Source organism: Pinus tabuliformis, chromosome J (genome assembly GCF_031772625.1).
Source record: "Pinus tabuliformis cultivar Carrire ecotype Pingquan chromosome J, CPIR1, whole genome shotgun sequence".
Classification (NCBI taxonomy): domain Eukaryota; kingdom Viridiplantae; phylum Streptophyta; class Pinopsida; order Pinales; family Pinaceae; genus Pinus; species Pinus tabuliformis.
This window is the reverse complement of record NC_142295.1, coordinates 720,425,565-720,437,620: the sequence shown is the minus strand read 5'-3', so window position 1 is coordinate 720,437,620 and position 12,056 is coordinate 720,425,565. Positions and strand designations below refer to the sequence as shown.

Below are 12,056 nucleotides of genomic sequence, written 5' to 3'. Positions count from 1 at the left end.
TATCGAACAGTGATGAAGATGAACGAGGCAATGAATATAAGTTGTTAATGGCATTTGAAGATGATGATTATATGGATGCTATAGATGTGGATAACCTTTATGATGAAATTACTAGACTCAAGAGATGTATAGAAGAAAAGAATGTGATCATTGATACTTTACAATTTCAAATTGATGAAAAGGAAAAACATCTTGAAAAACTAGAAGGAGAAATTGTTGGTCTTAGAAAAGAGATTGAGAAAACAAAAACTATTAATCTTAAATTTGTCAAAGGATCTGAAACTTTGGATAAGATTATCAATGTGCAGCGGTCTCCTCTAAACAAGACAGGTCTGGGCTACAATGGACAAACCTCTCAAGCATCCACCTCTAAGAGTTATCTTGATGCAGCAAGAAGAAATGAGCAAAAGAACAATGAAGATCATCAGGTAAAGTAGGGACGAATTACAAACAGAAACTATCAGGGGCAATCCATCTTAAGGGTGAACCAGCCACAGGTAAAATCTTCTCAATTTGGTTCAAGAATAGATGAAAATAGAAATTACAATCAGTTGGATGGTAGATTCGATAACCGCAGAAGTTTCTTCAATGGACAATGCTTTTCTTGTTATAACTTTGGTCACAAAGCAGCTCAATGTGTTGCATATAAAACAATCATGACTAGGGAAGCTCAAAAACAAAGAAGTATGACAGGGATTACAAAAAGTACCTATAACAACTTTTCGGTTCTTGAAAATGAAGTTGAATGTTCTATTTGCAATAATTTTGGGCATGAAGACTCTGAATGCAGGAGCAGGTTTCAGCAGAAAAAGGAACAAGCCTCAAGCACCAAAACATGGAGAATAAAGGAACCTCAAACAGAAAGATGCGGGATAGCTTTTTATGCAGAGGGACAGGAAAATCTATGGTACATTGACAGTGGATGTTCGAAGCATATGACAGGTGATAAAGAAAAACTTGAATCTTATTCTGCTCTAGAAAAGGGAAAGAAAGTCTCTTTTGGAAATGATACTCCTGCAACTATAAAAGGAAAAGGCATTGCTCAGTTAAAAGAAAAGGTCAAGGCTGGAAATGTTTTGTATGTAGATGGATTGAAGCATAATCTTCTAAGTGTCAGCCAGATGTGTGATCAAAGAACCGAGGTTATATTCAGATCGAATGAATGTCTTGTTCGTGATCTTGATACAGGTAAAACAGTGCTCAAAGGCAAAAGAACTCCAAATTATTTGTACATATTTGAAGAAGGACAACAACAATGCTATCTGAGCAAGGATGAAGAGCACTGGTTATGGCATCGAAGGTTGGGACATCTAAGCTTCTCACAAATAAGGAAAGCGTGCAAATATCAGGCAGTTCGCGATCTTCCAGATATCAAAATTCCTGACAACACCATATGCAAATCATGTCAGTTTGGAAAACAAACCAGAACTAACTTTCCAGAGAAAGAAGGATCAGCTAGCATGCCTCTTGAGCTAGTACATACAGATACATGCGGTCGCTTCAGGAAAAGAACACCTAGGAGAAGAATACTTGATATTATTCATTGACGATTTCTCTAGGTTTGTCTGGTTAGGACTTATGAAGCACAAAGATGAAGCATTCGAAAAATTCAAATCCTTCAAAGCCTTGGTGGAAAATGAACCAGGTCACAAAATTAAGTGCCTCAGATCCGACAGAGGTGGGGAATTTACGTCAAATGAATTTTTCGATTTCTGTGAAGAACATGGGATAAGAAGAGAATTCTCTACAGCAAGAACTCCCCAGCAAAATGGAGTTGTGGAAAGAATGAACAGAACAATCCAACAAATGGCTCGTGCTATGCTTGATGAATCAGGAACTCCCGCTACTTTCTGGGGTGAAGCTGCACATGCTGCGGTTGTTATTCTCAACAAAACGAATGTCCGGGTGAACAACAATCAAACTCCTCATGAGCTTTGGAATGGTAGGACTCCTTCGGTAAAGCACTTCAAAATCTTTGGGAGCAAATGCTATATCAAGAATACTGATGAGCAGCTTGGCAAACTTGAACCTAGAGCAGATGAAGGCATTCTTCTTGGTTATTCTCCATATAGCAAAGCATACAAATGCTACAATAAAAGACTTGGCAGAATTGTTGACAGCATTGATGTAGTGGTTGATGAGAAGGGATACATTCCTAGGCAAGTACATCGTGAAGACATCGAAGAAGATGAAGGCTACCCTCAAAGACAGAATGATGAAGAAGAAGAATCTCAAGAAGAACCTCAAGAAGAACCAGAGGAGCAAACAAGAATAGAAGAAAAGACTCCATCCAGATATGTTCAGAAGAACCATCCAGAATCTCAGATTATGGGACAGAAAGAAGCAGGTGTACAAACTCGAAGAACAATTGCAGAAGCTTCAAGCTATTTAGCATTACTCTCCTCAACTGAACCACAAAATGTGAAAGAGGCATGCAAAGATGAATGTTGGGTGAAAGCAATGGATGAAGAACTTGAGCAGATCGAAAAGAACAACACTTGGGAGCTGGTTCCTAGACCAAAAGATAAGAATGTTATCGGGACAAAATGGGTCTTCAAAAACAAATTGAATGAAAATGGAGAAGTAATTAGAAATAAAGCCAGACTTGTTTGTAAAGGTTATGCGCAGCAAGAAGGAATAGACTTTGAAGAAACCTTTGCTCCTGTTGCAAGACTTGAGGCCATCCGAATGTTTCTTGCTCTCTCAAGTTTTCAAAACTTCAAAGTATTTCAAATGGACATGAAATCAGCCTTTCTGAATGGAGACTTGGAAGAAGAAGTATACATTGAACAGCCAGATGGGTTCATTCTTGGAAATGATCCAAATCTTGTATGCAGATTGAAAAAGGCTCTCTATGGTCTCAAACAAGCTCCAAGGGCTTGGTACTACCATTTGGACAAATATCTTCATCAACAAGGTTTTTCAAAAGGATCAGCAGATAGCAATCTTTATATAAAAGTTGAAAATGACAAATTGCTAATACTTGTTGTGTATGTAGATGACATTATTTTTGGCAGCAATGAAGAAGCTATGAGTCAAAGCTTTGCCTCGGTCATGCAGAAAGAATTTGAAAGGTCCTTGCTAGGAGAACTGACATATTTCCTTGGTTTGCAAATCCAACAAAAAGAAGGAGGAATCTTTTTATCTCAAACCAAGTATCTCAAACAGATTTTGAAGAAATATGGCATGGAAGATGCAAAACCAGTATGTACACCCATGGTCACAGGATGTAGTCTCAGTGCAAATGATGAATCTGCAGCAGTACATCAACCAACCTACAGATCTATGATTGGAAGTTTACTATATTTGACAGGTACCCGACCGGACATCATGCATGCAGTTGGAATAGTTGGAAGATTTCAGGCAAATCCGAAGGAGACTCATCTTCAGGCAGTGAAGAGAATTTTCAAATATCTTCAAGGGACTCAAAATTATGGCTTATGGTATCCTAGAGATACAGATCTTACACTTCATGCTTATACAGATGCAGATTGGGCCGGAAGCGTGGATGACAGGAAAAGCACAAGTGGTGGTGCGTTCTTTATGGGTTCCAGACTAGTATCTTGGTTCAGCAAGAAACAGAGTTCGATTGCCTTGTCTACAGCTGAAGCGGAATATGTTGCTGCTGCATCTTGTTGCACCCAACTCCTTTGGATGATGCAGACTTTGCAGGATTTTCAAATCACTTGTACACCACCTATCCCCATCTTATGTGATAACACAAGTGCAATCAGCATCTTGAAGAATCCGGTTATGCATTCAAAAACCAAGCACATACCAATCAAGTATCATTTTCTCCGGGAACAAGTGCTTGAACAGAAGGTCAAGTTGGAGTATGTTCCTTCTAAGGAACAAGTTGCTGATATTCTCACTAAACCATTGCCCAGGGACACTTTTGAATACCTCAGGCAAAAGCTGGGGGTTGTTGATGCATCATCTTATTGTTGAACCTTTTCTGATTGATGGTACAGGTTCAGGGGGAGCATATAATGCATTGTTGGCATTATGGAGGATGGTCAGAAGGAGATCTTGGAAATAGCTGCAATATGTCTCTATCTCTTTCATGGTGGATTATGGTTCTGTGTTGCAGATCTGGTTCCTTTTTCAGGGGGAGCATGAGCTTAGGGGGAGCATACCCCTTTGCCCTTGATGTCAAAGGGGGAGAATGAAGCTGAAGATTGTAAGGTTGCCATCAAGTCCAAAGGGGGAGATTGTTGGCATTATGTTCTCTGGTATGGCTATATGTTACAGATGTTGTACTTGATGGCAACTCCCATGACAAGGCTCTCAATTTATTGAAAAATAAGAAGGACGCAGGAAATCAGTTCAGAAGATGCGTACCCGCAGGTACACCTTGCAGGGACCGCATCCAGAGTCGCAGGCCAGCCATTCAGGAGGTGCGTCCACCCCGTGCACACATTTCAAGGTAGAGAAAAGCTCACGTGGGGGTTTCTTGTGTTTTACTCTTGATATCTAGTCGATGGTATTGTGCTATTATGGTGTCGGCTCGTGGTATTGTTCCATGATTTGAGGAGGAGCTTACCTATATAAAGCAAAGGAGATCATTTGGTTTGGGTATGTCTTTGGTTGAATATCTTATGAGGCTAGATCTGGTCTAGATCTAAAAAGGCGAATCTTCTGAAAGACTAAGATCTCTTTGGCGCATGATCAGATCTGTAGATCTGACTGTTTGGGTTACTCTTAAAGTCTTAAAATCATTCATACCCGAAGGTACGCAGGTTCAGTGAAAGGCAAGTGCGTCGGGACGCAGTGCAGTAAGTAGAGTCTTGCGTGGGGACGCAGGGCAGAGCAAGATTCAGGTGCGTCTGGGACGCAGTACAGTAACAGGTGCACTGCGTGGGGATGCGGAGCATAATAAGGATCAGGTGCGTCTCTGAGCAAAAAGACGCGGCGCGATAGTATTTCTGGGTGCGTCCCTGCAGCAACAGGACGCAGTACAGTTGAAGGAACAGTGCGTGGGCACGCAGCGCAGCAGAAGGATCGCTGCATGTGGACGCAGGAGGTTAACTGCGTCTGGTCGCAGGCCACAGAAGGGAAAACTGCGTCTCTGTCTTAAGATGTTCTGTTGATTGAATTTCTCTGTTGATAAGGTGTTCTGGGTTAGTTCTATTATTACTGATCTGATAACTGTAGTGGACTGTAACTGTTATGTACTTGATGATCATTTGATGCTTTATGAAAGGAAGTAGGGGGTTGTAGCTCCCTTCCAGGAGAAGACTGGAAAACGAAAGAGAGTTGTAGCTCTCTGCAGGTTGCAGCCTGCGTACTGGTAAAGGACTGCACCAGTACAAAATCATTGTAAAAGGAGTTTCTAATTTGAAAGAAGATAGAGACATATTGCAGCAGGTGGTTTTCACCCACATTGGGTTTCCACCTTACATCTTGTGTTCTTTGGTGTGACTATCTGTTTTCCTTGTTTATGCTCATTATTTTATGGTATTGACATGCAAAAATAATTCAAAGATCAAATAAGGAAGATTTATTAAATTGCTAGATAATACTGATTCACCCCCCCTCTCAGTATTATTTCCAACATACAAACCATGCGCGGTGTTGCCCATCCGTTAAGTTCATATTGGCTTCATGAATTGTACACTTCAGTCTCTGATCCAGCTCCCAGGGGCTTTTGCTTGGAAGCATCGCGATTTCCTTAAATCCAATGATTGACTGTTTGTAACCGAATGTTTAAAAAACAAAATAGTAAACGAAGACATATATGGAAGGAGTACCCTTTCTAATTCATCTAAAGAGGAACAAAATATTTATAGGATCTCTCAAATAGATAGTATTTTTTCAAAATGGGATTTGTTCAAAACATATATGCCCTGGTTTTTTACCTCTGCATGGTGTAAATATATTGAAAATATGCTTTTAGATACTCTTTCGGAGATATTACTACATGGCAGTAATCCATTTGTATCTATTTTGCAAAATATTAAGCATAATATTTTGCTTAAACGGAATATATTGTGGGAACTTTCTCATCCATTATGGGAACCTATACAATGTAAATTGAGAACGAATCTTATTAATAAGTTTTTTTTTCCAAGTAATAATTTCAAGGATTTTTTCCCTTACTGCAAGGATTTTTTAATAGAGGAAACTAGTGATCGAGAGAAGTCATCAGTTCCATTCATATGGGCACATATGAGATTACTAAATGCTCGGGGTATAAATATGGGATTCTTATCCCTTTTTTCGTTCTTGGGTATTCTATTCTTCAATATTTTAAAGTTATTTCTTTCACCTTTATCAATATAAAGAGATACTTTGAACTCATCAAGTATTTAAAGCATCCATCATACGTGATAGAGTTGCAAAAAATGATTAATCCTCCCGTGCCTAATAGCTTTCTCTATTATACAATAGACAGATCCAGTTCTCTTCCACAGATTATTAATAGTTTTTTTTCTATTAATATGAAGAGGAAGACGAAGACGAAGAGGAAGAGGAAGACGAAGAATAGAAATATAAAATTGCTTATAACTATAATAAGAGAGTTGAATGGATTGTGCTCTAGTATGGATATCTCCGAAAAAGAGATGAACTTACTAGTTCAGTTTCTAATGACGGAAAAAGCCCTTTTTAAATTTGAATTGATTTTTACTTACAGTCATAATTTATTCAAGAATGAATTTGGAGATCAAATCATTAGACAGCCAGGGCTTATTCACTTACGATATTTGGCCTACACTTATCAAAAAGGTCTAATTAATTACGGGTTCAATCCATTTTGTTTAGCAGAAAGATGGGTATTCCTTGCTTTTTGTCAGAAGATTACCTCTTCACAAATATTCTGTCAAACCAACCCCACATTTCATGGAAAACCTTTCTCACTCCACTTAGGATCATTACTTTCCAAAGGGATTTTACTGATAGGTCCTATGGGAACTGGCCGATCCTATTTGGTCAAAAGTCTAGCAGCAGACTCATATGTTCCTTTAATAAGAATATCTCTGAAGAAGCTCTGGTATGGTGAGTATTTAGATTACCCTCTTGAACGTATTCCTACTGAGTTTGATCCTTTTGTGAAAGACAAAATGGAAGATTTCCATATTACCTTAGAATTGGCGAAAAGCATGTCTCCTTGCATAATATGGATTCCAAACATTCATGAACTGAATTTAAATGACGCAACTAACTATTTATTTGGTTTTGGCTTCACTGACTTGTTCCTTAGTGTATTAATGAACAATCTCTTTAGATTTAGAGATGGTGAAAAAGATTCTATGAGAAATATTCTTGTTATTGCTTCGACTCATATCCCCCAAAGAGTGGATCCAGCTCTAATAGCTCCAAATCGATTAGATAGATCGATCAATATTCGAATGCTTGTTATCCCACAACGACAAAGGGAATTTCCTATTCTTTTATGTAGCAAAGGATTATACTCGGGAAAATTTCCCGATGAATTTGGATCTATAACCATAGATTATGCTGTACGAGATCTAGCAGCACTGGCCGATGAAGCCTTAATACTTAGTATTACCCGAAATAAATCAGTTATAGACACTAATACAATTCGATCCGCTATTTATAGGCAAATTTTTCATTTACAATCTATGGATAATCAGGTTGGATCCAGTCAAAATGACGAAAGAATTATCTACAAAGTAGGAAAGGCTTTTATACAAAATACGCTTAGAAGAAATTCTCCCATGAATCCTCTATCTACAAAAAAGGAATTATGGAAGAAAAGGTTTTGTTATTTGTCCGAATGGTATTTAGAACCTTCGATTGCCGAAACAACTATGAAGGAATTGACCATACTTCCCCATATTTTGGGTTGCTTGGCCGGATCAGCGGCTCGAGATTCTTGGTCTATATCAGAACGAAATAGAGAGAATTGGATTCCTTTCGATAAATTAGCTGAGCATGATCTTGATATAGCTTCTAGTCTTTTAGAAAGTATTCTGGTGGAGTTTCCATTTTCTAGGTTAGGAATATGTCGGGGTAAGTCCGATAAGGATCAGATCACATTTGCTCCTCAACTCAAAATGAGAGATAATCTAGATCTGATACGATTTATGAAAGAATATGAATTGAAGTTTACTCCCGGCGCAAAACAAAGGGATATGGATGAAGAATTAATAAAGAATGTAGTTTGGACTCCTAGGATCTGGCGTCTTAGTTTTCTTCGCAGTAATAGATTCGATCATATAAAAACACCCAATTCATTGGGATCTTCGTATCAGTTCGGATCGTTAAGAAAACGGCAGATGGACAGATCTCTATTTCCTATACAATATCCGAAGCAATATAAATACTCTAAGAAACCACTGTTCTTTATAGGAAGACGATTTCTTTGGGATTCCTTCCTATTTCAAGAGCAGCGCCCTGTGTTTTCACGCCGAGAATTTTTCGCAAATGAATAACTGCTGAAAAGGCTTTATATTACTTATGGTGCAAGAAGATTAATAGCACAACCTGATTTTTTCCCTAAAAAAAGTATCCAAAGTTTTTTTCGTAGATATGATTCAAAATCCATGATCAATTCGGTTTTGGTCATGAATTGGTGGAAACCATTGTCTCTTAGACATAGACATATCGAGAATTTCAAACACATTCAAGCGATTGGTATCCAATTGGAACGTATGCAGCCATATTTTCCTATATATTCATATAACCGTTGGTTGACCGAAAATTCGAGAGAAAGGGTTGACCGCTTCCAATCGTTAATTCATCGCCAAAGATGGCTCGGAACCAATAGGTTATTATCTAATGAATCTTTTCTTTATAATACTCTATTCGAGAGTTATCAATATTTATCAAATCTGTTCCTATCTAACAGAATGTTATTGGATCAAATTACAAAGACATTGTTGGAGAATAAATGGCTTTTTCCCAATGAAATTGAACACTCAATTCATACAACAGGATTAAGATTTGATATCAGCTGGGAGAATATGGAATGAAGTAAAAGAAAATTGACCGGGCAGTAGGGTCGTGGGAATCAATGAGAGGTTCTACATATGCTCCAATTTAAGATCCTATAAAGACTTGATAGATCTTTAATTTGAGGTTCCTCACTCCGAGATCTCGACCATGTAAGAGTAAGCATAGTCTAATAATATCTCATTAAGTTAACTAGACTATGCTTACTCCTTATTTCCTCGATTTCGGTTCTAGCATTATTTTTTTTCCACACTATTTGAAGAGAGGAAAGGATAGAGTCACAGGATCCGACATGGATATAGTTGGTGAGGTTCGGTCGTAACTCCCGTATATTGCAAGATCTTGATAGAGGTGGTATCTGGTCAATCTATGTATTGATCTTCTCAATCTGTGTCCTTAATGAAATATACCTCATAATACGAGGGTGTATTCGGAATGGACTCCTCATTAGGTAGAGAAGATCTGATCCTACCTGTGATCCACTGTCCTATTCCAATAGCGTTAACTTGTAGGTAATCGATCGTCGGAATACCTCGTATCAACAGAGAATCTATCTCAATCTATTGAGATACTCTACGAGATTTGCCATAATATTGCTCATTCAATAAGCATGAGCAATATTATGCCTTGAAGAGGACTCGAACCTCCACGCTCTTAAGCACGAGATTTTGAGTCTCGCGTGTCTACCATTTCACCATCAAGGCATCCCAAAAGGAAATTCTATTCCATTCATATATATATATGAAAAATATCCTGATCTATGAATGAACATATGTTAGAGATAGCGTATTCGAGTATTGATATACGATTGGTCATATAGGTTCATCATAAATTTTTTTTTATCTGGAGGAGATTTCCTATAAAACAAGACGACTGAATGAACATCCTTTATTTTTCAATTCAATACAAACCTAAAGAATTGAATATGGTACAAAATAAAAAATATTTTCAAAAACTTTAACTTTTTTCCGTAAAAGTGATGTCTTGGTCCGAGTGGAGGTAGGGGTAACAGTCCTTTTCTTTCTCTTTTCCACATGTCCATAGAAACATTTATAAAAAAGATAGATATCTATTCAATCTATTTTATTAGAGAGGTAATAATTTGTAAAATTAATCGCACTTCTTCCCTTCATAAGGGGTCCATTGATGAAAAGAGACTGGAAAAAGTAAAGTTCGGACCCAATTCCTACAGTTATGGATATAAGCACAATCCAAATTCCTGGAGAGTTATACATTTGTGTATCTATGAGATCATTTACTATTTCTTGAAGCTAAATCTTTCCCCTGGATAGACCATATAGCCAGAAAGACCATAAACCAGAATGGAAGAAAAGCAAATGAAACTCTTTCAAACGATCTCAGGGTATAATTGAAAATGAAGTTTTCACTTTGTACATGTCAGATCATGAATTAGTAATTTATTTCAATCTCCGAAAGAGTAGAAAAAGTTTCTAACTTCCAAGTTTAGGAGATTTACATAATCTCATGAATAGGATCGAATATTCCTCCATAATCTATCTCCTTTTTCCTTAAGGAAGCCTTCCCAAGAGGACTTAGATCTATCTATGATTTATGCTTTTTTCTTTTTATTTTTTCTCTTTTGTTCTGATAAACATATTGTCCGATCTGAACGGGAATCAATTTCTAATTTATCAGAATATATAAATCCACTATATAGATAGGTAGATCTCGATCCTGTTTATGAGTTAACGAAAATGTGCAAAAGCTCTATTGGCTTCTGCCATTCTATGAGTCTCTTCCTTTTTGCGTATAGCATTGCCATTCCCTCTAGCAGCATCCATTAATTCGTGACTCAATTTGAAATTCATATTTCGACCCGGACGTTTTCGAGATGCCCCTAATAACCAACGAATGGCAAGTACTTTTCCTTGGGTTGATCTTATCTCAGTGGGAACTCGATAAGTCGATCCACCCACACGTCTTGCTTTTACTGTTACATTGGGAGTTACTCTACGTATTGCTTGGCGTAGAACAGATAGTGGATTTTTATCCGTCTTTTGTTGAATCTTTTTGATGGCTCGATAAAGAATTCGATAAGCCAATGATTTTTTTCCGTTTTTAAGAATACGGTTAACCACCATGTTAACTAATCGATTATGATAAATAGGATCGGATTTTGCAGTTTTTTTTTCTGCAGTACTTCGCCGTGACATGAGTGTGAAAAAGGTTCAAGAATCTATTTCATAAAGGCTGAAAATCATTTATTTTTGCTTTTTTACTCCATATTGTAGGGTGGATCTCTAAAGGTATGAAAGATCTCCCTCCAAACCGTACATACGACTTTCGTCGAATACGGCTTTCCACATTATTATATCTGCATAGATGAGATATATTCTTTATGCATATAATTCTGTTTACTCACTCTCAATTGAGTATCCGTTCCCTTTCTTTCTTTTGCTATGATTGGAAATCCTGTATTTTACATATCTATACGATCAAGTCCTTAGGTTTACAAAATAGTGTATAAAAAAGTGTTTCAAATCATTGCTATTTGACTTGAACCCGTTCTAATAAGGTCAAGGTATTTTTGAATTTTCTGTTGAAACAATCAGGGAAAACTTCGAAAATGATTTCGATATTGAACCTTGGACATATAATAGTTCCAATGAAAAATAAGATCGTGTTTTTTTTTTTCACGGTAGCCTGCTCTAGTCCCCTTACAAAACGTTCGTTATTAGGTTAGCTATATACTTAACATGTTCCTAGCAATTCACATGGCATCATCATGAAATGATACAAGTATTAGATAAGTAAGAATATACAACGCACTAGAACCCTGTTTACACAACTTGGATATTCGCAATCCCTGCATTTGGATTGTCATTAGAATGCTTAATGTATAAAGTCAGTGCACGGTCCTACATAGCATTGACCAGCGTTGCTTTCTTTATATTGTTATTCGTGACTCCCTACGCTTCCCATACAACCCTTACCATGGACCAAAACTGGTCCAGATCTTCATTCCCTACTCCTTTGAACACCAGAAACTTTATCACGCTTGCCATATTAAACTGTGGTGGTGGTGGAGGTGGTGTGTGCGAAGAAGGGGGTGAAGATGGTGAAACCAGTGGTGGTGTAGGTTGGGGTGGTATGCGCGGAATTCCCTGCTTTATGAAGAT

At 37.7% G+C, this 12,056-nt stretch overlaps 1 non-coding gene across 1 annotated transcript; it reads right to left on the bottom strand.

Annotated features, from left to right (window-relative positions):
- Positions 1–9,539: 9,539 nt before the first annotated feature.
- On the bottom strand, positions 9,540–9,620 carry TRNAL-CAA (transfer RNA leucine (anticodon CAA)). The gene has a single exon. It is a non-coding gene; the product is annotated as a tRNA-Leu (tRNA).
- Between the last annotated feature and the right edge of the window lie 2,436 nt (positions 9,621–12,056).